This window comes from Eleutherodactylus coqui, chromosome 2, assembly GCF_035609145.1.
Source record: "Eleutherodactylus coqui strain aEleCoq1 chromosome 2, aEleCoq1.hap1, whole genome shotgun sequence".
In the NCBI taxonomy this organism is placed as follows: Eukaryota; Metazoa; Chordata; class Amphibia; order Anura; family Eleutherodactylidae; genus Eleutherodactylus; species Eleutherodactylus coqui.
Genome location: NC_089838.1, coordinates 208,249,582 through 208,265,652, shown reverse-complemented (window position 1 = coordinate 208,265,652; position 16,071 = coordinate 208,249,582). Strand labels below are relative to the sequence as shown.

At 46.5% G+C, this 16,071-nt stretch overlaps 1 protein-coding gene across 3 annotated transcripts in view; it reads left to right on the top strand.

Annotated features, from left to right (window-relative positions):
* INSYN1 (inhibitory synaptic factor 1) overlaps positions 1–16,071 on the top strand; it is an 83,723-nt gene that overhangs the window by 9,960 nt on the left and 57,692 nt on the right. The window contains exons 1-2 of one of the 3 annotated variants that reach the window (XM_066592355.1): positions 11,145–11,249; positions 12,668–12,737. The exons of 1 other annotated variant lie outside the window; for it this stretch is intronic. The gene's annotated coding sequence lies outside the window, so the exon portion shown is untranslated. Of the gene's footprint in view, positions 1–1,915; positions 2,200–11,144; positions 11,250–12,667; positions 12,738–16,071 lie in introns of those variants that run through there. One more of the 3 variants, XM_066592359.1, reaches the window with a different exon arrangement.

The window sequence follows — 16,071 nt, the reverse complement described above, 5'->3', positions numbered from 1 at the left end:
AGCTTAAATACTACAAGTAATGGGGTGATACAGAAGGTAAAGGGGCTGGCGGTGTGCACGGTATGGCGGGGTGGAGAGTGAGGGATGCTATACACATAGACAATGGTCAGACATTTGGCCGTGTGACAGCAGAATCGGTATGACTGCAGGAGTGGTTTATGGTGGCTAGCAGGGATTGCAGTCAATAGGTCAGGGAGCATGTTATCAGGCGGAGTACAGAGTGGTTTGTTTAGGGAATGCGGTATGCCTCCATGAAGAGGTGCGTTTTTAGAGCACGCCTGAAGTTCTGCGAGTCCTGGATTGCCCGGGTAGCCTTTGGTAGTGCGTTCCAGAAGACTGGTGCTGCTCTGGAGAAGTCTTGGAGGCAGGAATGAGAAGTTCAAATTAAAGGGGCGCTCAGTCTGGTTTTGTTAGCAGAGTGGAGAGCCCGGGCTGGGTGATGGATTGAGACGAGGGAGGCAATATATGGTGGTGCTGCACTGTGGAGGGCTTTGTGGATGAAGGGAGCGAGTTTAAATTGAATTCTGTATTTAACGGGCAGCCAGTGCAGTGACTGGCACAGGGCAGAGGCGTCCAAGTAGCGGCTGGACAGGAAGATGAGCCTGGCTGCTGCATTCAGGATAGATTGGAGAGGGTAGAGTTTGGTGCAGGGGAGGCCGATCAGCAATGAGTTGCAATAATCGAGCCGAGAGTGGATGAGGGCAACAATAAGGGTTTTTAACGTGTCCACAGTGAGAAAAGAGCGGATTCTTGCGATGTTCTTGAGGTGCAGCTGACATGTTCGGGCGAGAGATTGGATGTAGGGGGTAAATGATAGATCAGAGTCGAGTATGACCCCAAGGCAGCGGGCATGTTATCTAGGAGTTATGGTGGCGCCACACACTGAGATGGAGATGTCAGGATGAGGTCAGTTAGTGGAGGGTGGAAATACCAGTAAGTCAGTTTTAGAGAGGTTTAGTTTTAGGTAGAGAGAGGACATAGTGTTAGAGACAGCGGACAGACAGTCGGTGATGTTTTGGAGGAAAGGTGCAGAGATGTCACGGGAAGAGGTGTATAGCTGGGTGTCGTCAGCATAGAGGTGGTATTGGAGGCCAAATCTCCTGATGGTTTGTCCAATAGGGGCTGTGTAGATAGAGAAAAGAAGGGTCCGAGGACCGAGCCCTGGGGGACCCCAACAGAAAGGGGAAGAGGAGGGGAGGTAGAGCCAGTGGTCAGATAGGTAGGAGGAGAACCAGGAGAGAGCAGCATCCTTTAGGCCAATGGAGCGAAGCATACTGAGAAGGAGTTTGTGGTCAACAGTGTCAAATGCTGCAGAAAGGTCGAGGAGGATCAGTAGGGAGTAATCGCCCCTCGATTTGGCTGTCAGTAGGTCATTGGATACCCTTGTGAGGGCAGTTTCTGTTGAGTGTTGAGATCGACTGTAGGGGGTCTAGGAGAGAGTGCTCTGATAGAAAACATACAAGGCTATCATAAATGTAAGGGACTAAATTATCGCGTATATATCTATGAATATTACTGCTGTACTTAATGTATGTTCTTGTCAGGACCTTCAGAGAGGTCACATGATGTTGTTCACTCTGATTTTTGTAGCTATGGACTGATAGTGTAGTGACCTGGATTGGCACTACAGGAAAAAAGTACTTTACCAGCAAGTTAAGAGCAACTATTCTAATTACCAGTTCATTTAACAAAGTATAGTTAGGCTGGACTTCATTTAAAAAGAAAAGGGAGTTAGGAAACTAAAGAGTTAAGGTTTTAGGCACCATTGTAAATCAGTTAGTGACAGGCCCCCCTGAGTGAGGAAAAAGGGAGGGGGCTTTTTCCTGCTCATTTTCTATTGCACAGTTTTTTATGATAAAACAGTGTTAGAAGAAATAAGTGAAGAGCAGTATGTAGGGAGTATGGAGTGAAACAGTGAAGAAGTCACTCAGAGGGGAGAGTAGCCGAGATGGACACAAAGGAAGCCAGCAGGTAGCCATGACCCAGCATCTTCCTTCTCCTCTGTTCTGCTGTAATTAGAGACTCGTTATGTTAATTTTAAATAAATCCTGTGTGCAGCAGCCCATAAATCCCCCGGACAGATGCTGAGAAACTGGTTATTTGCCCAAACCTGATGTCCGTTCAAGCCAGCCCTGCTTTCTACCAGACAGCAATGCAGCCATAAATCTTTAGACAAGTAAAGAATCTTCATAGAAGTTTGTGAGTACTGAAGAACATTTGAACACAGTGTTTTAGGAACGGCAAAACTTTTAGTGCGGTTTATAAAGGGTATTTTCTTGTCAGTTCTTTTCATATAGCTCTTCCTTAGCGCAGATGCTGCTCCCTCAAAGTTTGTTTATCTGTGTATAAGCTGAATGTTCACGCTGCGGAATTCTGCAGCATGAAAGAAACTACGGCATGCTCTATTTGCCGCAGAAAAACAAATAGTATCTATAGAGCTACTTACCTCTGGCCAGTGACTGTGATATTCCAAAAGTGTGCACACAGTATTGGGGCCATATTCACATGGCTGATATTCTTACATGAATTCTGTCAGTGTCCAAGACAGACAGAACTTGTATGGAAAATGAACCCATTAATTTACATGGGTTCTTTCATATGAGCCGAGTTTGAAACATCGCTGCATGTCTTAATTTCATGTGAGTCTTGCATGAGAATGGGACAGGTAATGTGCGGTGTCCCACACAACAGTTGAACGGCTGACCATGTGCTTTGTGATGAAAGTTGCACCCGAGAATTCTAAATGCAACTTACTGTCGGCCATGTGGATACAACCTGAGTGTATCTCCTTCATAGAGTACAGACTGAGTTAGGCCAACTGCACACAGCAGGATTTGCATTATGGATTCCGCAGCAAATACCGCCCATAGCATGCTATGGAAAAGTGGTTTTTCCTGTACATGAGCAGGAATCAATTATGATTTTCTGTTCGCAGAGGACAAATTGTGGCATGCTCTATTTCAGTACTAATTCCTCATGAAGTCAATGGAATCCGTCCGACCCGCGGCCCTTGCGCAATGACATTGCAGAAAGGTCGCGGGTACCCTAGCGACGACATGGGAAAAGCAGGGAATAAAAAAAAAATAAACTGTACTGCGCATGTCCGACGGCTCGCGGTGTGGACAATCCGCAGTACCAAAAAAGAAGCAGAATGACAGGTATGCATTGATACCGACTGGGCACAGGGTTGGCTCCCGCATGCAGAATTTTATTGGCTCCTACCTACTGATTAAACAAGAGCTCATATGTGCAGCCTGAAATGTTTGGAGATGTATCCTGGGCTAGGCTCCAGGCTATATCTCTGTATATATGCAGTTTTACATAATCCATTACATTTCAATGTTAAATCATAAATAAGGCAAGTTACACGGAGCTGTAAATTGTTCGCACGAGCGAATGATGACGGAGTTTGCTCAGGCAGCCTGCTTATACAAGCAAATAAATCTTTACAATTTGGTTTGGACTTGCATTCACAAATTGTTCAGTTATCCACATTCACTGTATGCCTGCATAAAATGAACAGCAAAAGAGCAGCAAACAAATTCTGGTGCGTCGTTCAATCGTTCACCGTGTATACACTGAATGATTATCAGCAAAAATAGTTAGATCGTGCGAATCTGAATGATGATCGTTCCATGTAAATGGGCCTCGGCAGATATAAATGTATTGCTGTTCTCTCCTACATCCTATTTGCCAACTTCATGTACCTAGCTTGGTAAAGGTTCGGTTGCTATTGCGAGGCAATCATGAAGCAGATGGGCTGCAGTTCTGTTGTGTGCCCACTGGGTGGCTCACACTCTGTGTCTGGTGCTGGAGATGAACAATGCTTTATTATTTATTTATTAGCACATCTATCTGATAGTTCTCCATGTTCCAAAACAAGTCCAATATACAATGTAAAATATATGTTATATAAATAAACTATGTATCCCAGCCTGAACTGTCGCCATTATAGATTCTTATGATGGTGCAATTTTGGGTTAATAAACAACGCAGTAGGGCCAGGAAACACACATCCATATAACAGCCATTCCACCACAGTCATTTGCTTCGTGTTTTTAAAACATTCACTGTGCAGTGTTAATGACATGTTAACTTATGGCCTCCTGTAGACGGTCCGGTCGGATCCCGCTGCGAGAATTCTCACAGCGGGATCCGGCCCGTGCCTCTGCAGTGACCACTACGGCTCACCTGCTCCCAGCGTCTCCCCGCTCTGCTATGTGCTGGTTGTCGCCCAGCAGAGCGTAGCCAGCGCGTCACTAGCAGGACATGCTGCGATTTGTTTTTCGCGCGTGTTCTCATGCGGTCAAATCGCGGCTGTCTGCATAGGATTGTATTATCTAATGTAGTCCTATGGCAGTGGGCACAGGTGAAAATCCCGCCGTGGAATTTCCGCCCGTGTGCAGGGGGCCTACTCTGTGAATTGTACCTATTATGGCAATGCCACACTAAGGGAGCATTCAGACGACCGTATATCGGTCAGGTTTTCACGCCCAGCCGATATACGGCGTCCCTTTCTGCAGGTGGAGGAGGCTGGAAGAGCCGGGAGCAGTGCTCTGAGCTCCGGCCCCCTCTCTGCCTCCTCTCCGCCCCCTCTCTGCCTCCTCTCCACCCCCCTGCACTATTTTCAATGAGGAGAGGCGGGGCGGAGCGAATTCCTGAAACTTAGCCCCACCCCTGTTCCACCTCCTCTCATTGTAAATGAGAATACCCGGCCGATATACGGTCGTCTGAATGCGCCCTTAGGGTGAAGTCACACGAACGTATATCGGCTCGGTTTTCAGCCGAGCCGATATACGTTGTCCTCGTGTGCAGGGGGGGGAGGATGGAAGAGCCAAGTGCAGGAACTGAGCTCCCGCCCCCCTCTCTGCCTCCTCTCCGCCCCTCTGCACTATTTGCAATGGGGAGAGGTGGGACGGGGGCGGGGCTAATTCGCGGACCTTAGCCACGCCCCTCCCCGCCTCTTCCCATTACAAACAGTGCAGAGGGGCGGAGAGGAGGCAGAGAGGGGGGCGGGAGCTCAGTTCCTGCACTTGGCTCTTCCATCCTCCCCCCCCCTGCACACGAGGACAACGTATATCGGCTCGGCTGAAAACCGAGCCGATATACGTTCGTGTGACTTCACCCTTACTCTGTTTTTTTGTTTATACTACTCTTGCACTATAAGAGCTTTTTAAAAAATCATTTAGGGTTCTTTCTGTTTCCCATTCTGTGAGCAACAACTCTTATTTTTTTACGGCCAGCCAAACTATATGGGTTCTTGTTTTTTGTGGGACAAGTTGTACTTCTTCATTGGCACCATTTTGTAGTACACAGGACCTAATGAATGGGGATCTTTCCAACAGGATAGGTTGTCAATAGCTGATTGGTGGCGGTCAGCCACTTGGGATCAGTTAATTGAAGTGCTCGGTGCTCGGGTGACTTTAGTCCATATCAGGCACAGTGCTGTTCATTGTATAATGACTGTGCATGGCATTCCTGAATGGGACTGAGCTGCTCTCAGGCCATATAACTGATAAACTTGGTATCACATGCCTTATAGGAGGCTGCAGCACTCACCTGAGCACTGCAGCCTCTTCAATCAGCTGATCTGCAGGGATTCTGAGTAGTTGGCCTACCACTGGTGGCCAGAAACCATCTTTTTTTTGTCCCTGTGGTGTATTTGACTATGCAATCATAGTACACTTCTGAAGGACAAAAGTATATACATAGCTCCAGCCCTTCTTGCATAAAAAAAAGTTATTGATACATATCTATAAAAAGGTTAATAAACACTCACAAGTGAGAACAGGAATCTATTTGCAATTAGAGGGGACGTGACGGGCGCAGAACTTAGCTCTGCCACTGACCACCCCTCCTATTGCAAACAGTGGCGAGGAGCGGAGAGGGGGCAGGAGCTCAGTGCACTAGCTTCCGTTCCGTCCTGCCTCCTCTCCCTGCAGAGAGGGACAGCGTATATTGGCTGTGCGTGAAAGCCCGGCTGATACACGCATGTCTGAATAAGCCATTATTCATAGCATATAGGTTGTTTGAAGAGACATGTGAGTTAAAAATATCCGGATATGACATAACAGATACATAAGCACTCCTACTAATGAATAAATGATGATGAGATAAAATACAATAAGAAGCCATTAATATATGAACAGAAAATGAGATTTAAGATTAAGACAATGTGGAAATCTGGTTTTGAGTTGCATAATCCAGTAAAATTGAAAGCAGTTTTCTAATCCAGTGCCCACTTCTAGCTGGGTGAAACACCCTTTCAATGCCAGTGACTTTGAATGAGGGTATATTAGCCTAGTAAATTTTGAAAAAGTGTCTAGATGCTGCAAACAGGGAACGTCTCAACACATCAGAGGAGGTATTGGAACTAGATTTATGTTCAGCAATACGCAATTTTAATTTGTGAGATGAACATCCAAAGTATTGCTCACTACAAATAGTACATTCAATGATGTAAATAACATGAGTGATGTTACTTTTTATATAAAATTTGTTTATTGATTGTATGGGATGTTACAAGTGCAGCGTCCGAAGAGAGCGTGCCAAAGTGGGGGAGACCACGGGGAAAAACAAGATGGATGCACGGGTGGCTCTGTGATCTCTCCCGGCAATGGTGGCAAAGGTGCTTTACTCGGTCGCTGCACAGTGGCAAAAGGGTTTTGACAATCTCTAAGTACTGAACGGTGGATTTGTCACATGACGCCAGTATCTCGAAGTTAACAGACTCCTGGAATGTGTGTAGAAATAATTGACATGAGTCCTTGTAGCCTTGATGTGCAAACTGCAGATACTCAGTTTGTTTTAGCTCTTTAGTTAAACTTTTGTAGTAACAACACATACAGTTCTTCAGCAATTGGCAGTAGATTCACTTTAAAGTAGATAATAACGTTACTCCACACTGTTAGATATGCAGTTACCACTGGGGGCGCCAGGGTCCGGTTGGTGCGGGGTGCTCGTCCGGGTGCTGCGGGGGCCCAGTCTGGCAGGTCTGTCCGGGGTTCCCCCACTCTGGCGGTTGGTCACGGTGGCTGGCGGCGTGTCATGCACGAGCGCGTCTGACCGCCAGTCAGCCACGCAGCGCTCGGACTGGTGCGCGCCATCGTCGGGAGGCAGCTTTATGATCCCCTCCAGGTGTCATGTGACTTCGCCCTGCCCCCCTGGACGGGGAGTTCTGTATATCGACCTGGCTGGCCCAGACATTGGTTGCCAGTGTTTGGTTTGATTTATCTGCCTACACCCACATCGTCTGACCTGACTTATATGTGTTTTGACTTCGGCCTTGTATTTGACTCTACTTCTGTTTTGCCCTCCTGTAGTCCGCAGGTGTCTTTTAGTTTGACCCGGTTTGTTCACGACTACTCTCTAGTTTGCCTCCTTGTTTGCTTTCAGTCATCTACGCGGTGCTCACCTGCCTGTATCCCTGTCCCTCCTCCTGTGGGTCCCCGTCACTAGTGCAGCACAAGCACCGTTACCCAGTTGTCGCCCTGGGGCTTAGCCCAGGGGGTCAAGTAGGTAAGGACATGGGAGAGGGCTGGCGTAGGGGTCCCCTGTCCATCTGCCCCTACCAGTCCTAACAGAAACACTGGCCAATATTGCTGCTGGGTACCCGTTTCGTCCGCCCCGCTTGACCACAGATATGGAGGCTGTGGCTGCCCTGGCCAATCAAGTGCAAGTCTTGACAGGTGTGGTGCAAGATCTGTCCACTTGGCTCCAGCAACAGGAGCAGACCGCTACCAGCACTACTGTCACAACTGTTGTAGCCCAGGGGTCAGGGGCTGAACCCAAGATTTCTCTACCTGACGTGTTTTTTCTGGTGACCATAGGACATTTTTCTCTTTCCGGGAAGCCTGCAGGTTTTATTTTGAATTACGTCCCTACTCGTCTGGTTCAGAATACCAGAGGGTAGGCATTGTTATCTCAAGTTTAAGGGGCGACCCTCAAAACTGGGCATTCTGGCTACCCCCCGACTCGCAGTCTCGCCAATCGGTAGATGCCTTTTTTACGGCCCTTGGGCAGATTTATGATGAGCCAGATAGGGCGGGGTACGCCATGAGTAAGCTATTGAGTCTGTGACAGGGCAGACTTTCCGCTGAAGAATTCTGTTCCCAGTTTCGTCAGTTTTGTGTGGAATCAAGATGGAATGACCGCGCTCTGAAAGACTTTTTTTTAAATAGTTTGTTTGAGTCCGTAGAAGATTTGTTGAGACGTTAGAGCACGCCATGAGTATCGCGGTAAAGTCCGACCGTTGTCTTAGGGCTCGACGAAAGATGCAGACCAAACTGCCCGTGAACCGGTCCGGTAATCCGTCCAGGACCTCAGCTACCCACGAAGTCGAGTCAATGGAAGTGGGCTCTATGTCCCCACGGGAACACAAGGAATTCCGGCTCAGGAACCGACTATGCCTGTATTGCGGAGGTCCAGGTCATCGGGTCGCCAATTGCCTCTAGAAACAGCTGCTGGGAAAACTTCTGCTCCTAGGTGATGTCCGGAGGGATCGCCTAGGAGCCCAGGTACTTCCAGAATGTTCCAAATTTTTGTGCCGTTCTCTATCTCTTATAATGCCCATCACCTCGCAGGTCGGGCTTTCATTGATTCAGGGGCTGCCACGAACTTCATTAATTGTGAATTTGTCAAATCTTTGTCTGCATATCTTTTACCGGTGAATCCTCCCATCTGGGTCTCAGGTATTGATTCTACTCCGTTGTCTGCGGGGTTAATCAGTAAGAGGACTCCCAAATTAGTTTTTTCTGTAGGGGGACTTCATTCTGAGGTGTGTTCTTTTCTGGTGATGGAGAGCCTATCAGTTGATTTAGTCCTTGGATTACACTGGCTCTGGCTTCACAATCCACTGATTGATTGGTCAACCTCTGAATTAGTGCAAGGGGGGCCGGGTTGCAGCAAGCATCTAGTCACAGTCCAGGTGCATTCCACTGAGTGTAAGGTAAAGGGGTTACCTCCGTATATAGAAGATTTTTCTGATGTGTTTTCGAAACAACTTTCTGAGACGTTACCTCTGCACTGTGAATGGGATTGCAAGATCGATCTCATCCGCTGGAGCAAGATCCCCAAGAGGGAATACATAATGCAACAGTCCCTGAACGCAAGGCGATGAAAGAGTATATTACGGAAAGTCTTGCCAAGGGACATATACGTCTCTCCGAATCACCCGCGGGGGCAGGGGTTTTTTTCGTGGGGAAGAAGGAGGGTGGTCTTTGGCCCGTGTTGATTATAGAGCCTTGAACAGGATAACCATCAAGAATCAGTACTCTTTACCCCTGATTCCTGACCTCCTCAACCAGGTTGTAGGAGCTCGTTGGTTCTCCAAGCTCGATCTTCAAGGAGCCTATAATCTCATCCGTATCAGAGTGGGAGACAAATGGAAAACAGCGTTTCATACTCCTTTGGGGCATTTTGAATGTCTAGTCATGCCATTCGGGTTATATAACGCGCCAGCTATTTTTCAAGGTTTTATGAACACCATTTTCCATGACATTTTGGGCACGTTCATGGTTGTATATTTGGATGACATTCTGATATTTCCTTCTGATTGGGAGAGCCATGTCAAGCATTTACCGACAGTGCTTTCCCAGGAGATTGCTTTACTTGGATATGTACTTTCTCCATCAGCCATCCGGATGGACTCGGACAAGGTGAAGGCCATCACTGAATGGGTGCGACCTGCCAACTTAAAGGTGTTACAACACTTTTTGGGGTTCGCAAACTTTTATCGGAAATTTATTAAGAACTTTTCGGTGGTGGCCAAACTCTTGACTGATCTGACCAAAAAGGGGGCTAGGGTTGATTCCTGGTCGCAGGAGGCTGTGAAGGCCTTTACACTTCTCAAGAAGGTTTTTTCCACAGCACCGGTTTTGGCCCAGCCGGATCTAGCTCGCCCATTCATCATTGAAGTGGATGCCTCTGAGCATGGTGTGGGAGCAGTCCTCTCGCAGAAATCTCCCGGCCAACCTTGTCTCCGACCCTGTGCGTTCTTTTCCAGGAAGTTTAATCAGGCAAAACGCAACTAGGATATTGGCAACAGAGAACTATTGGTCATAAAATTGGCATTTGATAAATGGAGACATTGCTTAGAGGGCGCTCGTCATACTATTACGATCCTCATGGACCATAAGAATTTGGTTTATCTAGAGTCTGCCAAGCACTTGAACGCTCGTCAGGCAAGATGGGCATTGTTTTTTTGCGCTTTAATTTTGTAGTCACATATGTGCCGGGATCCAAGAATGTCAAAGCTGATGCTTTGTCACGTAGTTTCGGGGTACCCGAGGTAGAGGGGCCTCAGCTGTAGAATATTCTGGGCCCAGGCGTGGTGGTAGCCGCCCTTACACCCGACACCTCTGCCTTAATCCTGGCAGCTCAGCAGTCCATTCCTGAGGGTCTCCCTGAGGGGAGGTTATTTGTTCCCCATGCTTTGCGGCTACTCATATTGGAGGAGGTTCATTCGTCAGTCTTAGCAGGTCATCCAGGAGTCTGAGGCACCCTGGAGCTGTGTGGTCATTTGTATTGGTGGCCACAAATGTCTTGGGACATCAGGAAATTTGTCAAGTCTTGCCCTATTTGTGCCCGAGGGAAGAGTGTACGGAGATGGCCACAAGGTCCGCTTCATCCTCATCCCATACCGGAGAGACCATGGACCCATCTGTCGATGGATTTTTTTACTGACTTGCCAGCATCCCAGGGGTGCTCAGTCATTTTGGTGGTCGTTGACAGATTCTCCAAGATGGCGCATTTTACTGCTCTTAAGAAGCTTCCATCTGCTCCTGAGTTAGCCACCATATTTTTCAAGGAGGTTGTGCGCCTACATGGGGCCCCAAGGATATTGTTTCCGACCGGGGAGTCCAATCAGTTGACCTGCTTTGGAGGGCTTTTTGTAAGAGTACCGGTATCGGGTTGTCGTTTTCTTCTGTGTTACACCCCGAGTCGAATGGGCAGACGGAACGTATGAACCAGGAACTGGTTCAGTACCTCAGAATTTACGTTAGTGATTGTCAGAGTCTCTGAGTTATTTAGCGTTGGCTGAATTTGCCATCAATAACCATACACATTCGGCATCTGGCGTGTCTCTTCTCTTCTGTAATTTTGGATTTAATCCCAGTTTCGCAGTGTCTTTCCTCTCCTCATCTAACAATCCTTCTGCAGACGCTCAGGTTCCGGACCTGCGTGAGGTGTGGGAGAAGGTGCGTGGCAACTTTGAGCAATCAGGGGTGCGATGCTAAGGAGCAGTAGAGGTACGCATACTATTTCTGAACCTTTTTCTGTGGGCCAGCTGGTATACTTGTCCTCCAAGAATCTGAAGTTAAAAGTGCTTACATTGAAGCTGGCTCCCCGATTTGTGGGCCCTTTTCCAGTCATTAAAGTGATTAATCCTATGGCGTACGAGCTGGCACTGCCAGACTCGTGGAGAATCCATAGTGTTTTCCATACGTCGTTCCTTAAGAGGTACATCCCTCCCTCTGGAACGAGGGATCACTGTATACTATTTATTTCATTATTTGTGTGACTTAAGAAAGGGGACCACGTTTCCCGAACTGCAGTGTTTTATGCGCTTTTAATTTACAGAATCAGGGCTCACACTCACTGGCGATTGTGATATTGCTGCATTCTTTTAATGCAAATGTTAACAGGACTTTCTAATGTTAAAATCGCATCGCACAAAAATCGCGTCGCGCAAATTTGTGATTTTTTTTTGTGCGATACGTTTTTAACATTAGAAAGTCCCATTGACATGTGTGTTAAAAAAACGCAGCGATATCGCAATCGCCAGTGAGTGTGAGCCCTAAAAGTGCTCCTATATTCTTGCATTGTCCCCAAAGTGCTATTTTTCTTATGTAGCTTAGGGCTTATTCCGATGTGTGTTTATCGGCTGTGTTTTCACGCCCGGCCGATATACCCTGTCCCTCTCTGCAGAGGGAGGAGGCGGGTTGGGCCGGGAGCAGTGCACTGAGCTCCTGCCCCCTCTCCTCCCCTCGCCACTGTCTGCAATGGGAGGGGCGGAGCTAAGTTCCCTGCCTCCTATTGCAAATAGTGGCGAGGGGCGGGGAGGGGGTGGGAGCTCAGTGCACTACTCCCGGCCCAACCCGCCTCCTCCCTCTGCAGAGAGAGACAGCTTATATTGGCCGGGTGTGAAAACCCAGCCAATATACGCACGTCAGAATAACCCCTAACTTGCAAAGAGGAACATTGAATTTGCCTGTGGTTACCCTCTGACTATGTTGTCTTTAGGTAATGCCCTTGTGTCTGATTTTTCAATCTCCTCTGCCACATAATTTAAACAAGGGACAAAAAAAAAGCATAAAACCTTGAACACAACCACCCAGCATTAAATGATGACACTAAATAGAAACCAAGTGTCTCTTGCAGTTCTCATTATGAGAGAGGATAGGGAAATCTTTCTGGAATTTGGCATGAGATGTAATATCTGCATGTTTAGTAAATGAGATTTTTGCAAGAGGGATAGCTGTAATGTCAGTAAATTCAATACACATTACCAGCGCCATCTGTTTTTACTCATTCACTACTGTATTTACCAGCTTATACACTGCAGTCACTTATCAATTGCCACAATATCTGTAGAATGTTCTGCAATTTCCTCATTAACCAGATTGGTTTCTTCACTTTTTTTTTCCTCTTAAAAATTCTGACGTAGCGTACGTGGCATGCATGAGCACACTCCCTCTGAACATGAATGGAAAAAAACAAAGTTAAGGGACAAAAAGGTATGAAGAATTTATATTGTAAAATAGGAACTCACCTGGTGTTGATGGCTAAACCCAAAGTATCAGGCTGACCGCAACATCCAAGAACGTCCTAGTAGCCCAGAGTGACGTACTTACTCCTTATGTACAGCATACACCCACATGTAACGGAGAGCAGCAGGAACAGCACCAGATGTCACATGTGTAGATCCAGGAGAAAATGGAAAGATAGAACAAAGTGTTGTCCTGCACTCATAAGGAATGGTAACATAGTAACATAGTATGTAAGGCCGAATGAAGACAATGTCCATCTAGTCCAGCCTGTTTATACTCCTATGTTGTTGATCCAGAGGAAGGCAAAAAAAAACAAGAGGCAGGAGCCAATTAGCCCTTTCGGGGGAAAAATTTCTTCCCGACTCCCTAATGGCAATCAGACTGTTCCCTGGATCAACCCCTAATAGTTCCTACCAGCCTGTATACCCGGATTAACAATTAACCTAAGATTTATATCCTGTAATATCCTTCCACTCTAGAAAGACATCAAGTCCCCTTTTAAACTCCTCTATGGATTTTGCCATCACCACCTCTTCAGGCAGAGAGTTCCACAGTTTAACTGCTCTTACAGTAAATAACCCTTTTCTGTGTTGGCGATGAAACCTGCTTTCTTCTAGACGTAGCGGATGCCCTCTCGTTACCATCGCAGTCCTGGGTATAAACAGATCATGGGGGAGATCCTTGTATTGTCCCCTCGTGTATTTATACATAGTTATTTGATCACCCCTTAGCCGTCTTTTTTCCAGGGTAAATAATTCCAATTTTGATAGCCTCTCTGGGTATTCCAGTCCTCTCATTTCATGTATTAGTTTAGATGCCCTTCTTTGAACCTCCTCCAGCACTGTAACATCTTTCCTGAGCACCGGTGACCAGTATTCCACGTGAGGACTGAAAAATGCCTTATATAGTGGGAGGATAATGTTCTCGTCCCTCACCCCTATACCTCTTTTAATGCACCCCAAGACTTTATTAGCTTTTGCAGCAGCTGACTGGCATTGGTTACTCCAGTTTAGTCTACAATCCACTAGTACCCCGAGGTCTTTTTCAATCTCAATTTTCCCTAGCAGTACCCCATTAAAGGGGTTGTCACGCGACAGCAAGTGGGTCTATACACTTCTGTATGGCCATATTAATGCACTTTGTAATGTACATCGTGCATTAAATATGAGCCATACAGAAGTTATTCACTTACCTGCTCCGTTGCTAGCGTCCACGTCTCCATGGCTCCGTCTAATTTCGCTGGCTTCTTGCTTTTTTAGACGCGCTTGCGCTGTGCGGTCTTCTGCCTGGTGAATGGGGCCGCTCGTGCCAGAGAGCTGGTCACCGCGTCGTCATCGTAGCTCCGCCTCGTCACGTGTACCGATTCCAGCCAATCAGGAGGCTGGAATCGGCAATGGAACGCACAGAGCTCATGGTGCACCATGGCAGAAGACCCGCGGTGCACCATGGGAGAAAACCGCAGTGCATCCCTGGGAAAGGACCGGCGGCCATCTTAGGCAGAAGATTTTTAAAACTTCATATTTCATCGGATCGGTGAGTAGCAAGCGGTTTAAAAAACGCTTTAAATTGCTATTTTATGCCAGGGGGGTGACAGGGGGAATGGGGTAAAGTAAAATTTTGATGTTTGCCGCGAGACAACCCCTTTAAGTGTATATTGGTTACATCCGTTTCTCCTGCCCCTACATTTATCAACATTGAACTTCATTTGCCATTTTTCTGCCCAAGCCCCAAGCTTATCTAGGTCCGTTTGTAGCCGCACATTGTCCTCCGTTGATTTGATTATATTGTATAATTTTGTGTCATCTGCAAATATTGATATTTTGCTGTGCAGCCCCTCTATCAGGTCATTGATAAATATATTGAACAGAATGGGGCCTAATACTGAACCCTGTGGCACCCCACTAGCAACGGTGGCCCAATCAGAGTATGAATCATTTATTACCACCCTCTGCTTTCTTTCTCTGAGCCAATTCTTTACCGAGATACACATGTTTTCACCTAATCCGAGCCGTCTCATTTTATCAGCCTATTATGCGGCATGGTGTCAAATGCTTTGGAGAACTCCAGATATACGAGATCAATAGACTCTCCCAGATCCAGCCTAGAGCTTACTTCATCGTAGAAGCTGATCTTGGTCTGACAAGATCGACCCTTCATCAACCTGTGCTGGTGAGGAGTTATTCCGTTGTTCTCCTTGAGGTATTCTTCGATGGCGTCTCTCAGAAACCCCTCAAATATTTTTCCAGTTACTGAAGTGAGACTTACCAGCCTGTAGTTACCAGGCTCACTTTTGGACCCCTTTTTGTAAATTGGAACCACATTGGCAATGCGCCAATCTAATGGTACAACCCCGGTCTTGATAGTATCCATAAATATTAGATATAGTGGCCTAGCTATCACACACTTAGTTACCTTAGTACCCTTGGGTGTACTCCATCTGGCCCGGGCGATTTATCGATTTTAATCTTCTTTAACTGGTTCCGCACCTCCTCCTGCGGAGATCTTTTGTGTGGGGTTCATTTTATTCCCCTGCATCTCATGTGGCAATTCCTTTTCATTTGTGAATACGCTTGAAAAGAAACTATTTAATAGGTTTGCCTTCCCTCTATCATCTTCAATGATTTCTCCTGCATTATTTGTTAAAGGGCCAGTGCTCTCAGTGCAAATCCTTTTGCTGCTAATATAGTTGAAAAATAGTTTTGGGTTGTTTTTGCTCTCATTGGTGATCAGTCTTTCTGCCTCCTCCTTAGCAGTTTTGATCCTATCTTTGCATATTTTGTTTTTTTCCCTGTACGATTTTAGCGCTTCTTTGCTGCCTTCTTGCTTTAGTAGTTTGAACGCTTTCTTATTTTCATTTATTGCCCCCCTTACAGACTTGTCGAGCCACAATGGTTTCCTTTTACTTGAAGATCTTTTATTTTTTAAAGGGAATGAACTGCTCACATGAGACAATTAGGATCTTTTTAAACTTTTCCCATTTGTCCTCTGTACTGATATTTTTGAGGATGTTGTCCCAATTAATGTTACCGATAGTAGTTCTAAGCTGATCAAATTTTGCTTTACTAAAGTTTAGTTTATTTGTCACTCCCTGATAAGGCTTCTTATTGAATGACAGCTGGAAGTTGATTATATTGTGGTCACTGTTCCCCAAGTGCCCCTCAACCTGTACCCCCTTTATTCGGTCTGGTTGTTAGTTAGTACTAAGTTCCGAATGGCCCTCCCTCTCGTTGGTTCCCGCACAAGTTGGATAAGGTAGTTATCTTTAATTGTTCTCAGGAACTTATCACCCCAATGAGATTTG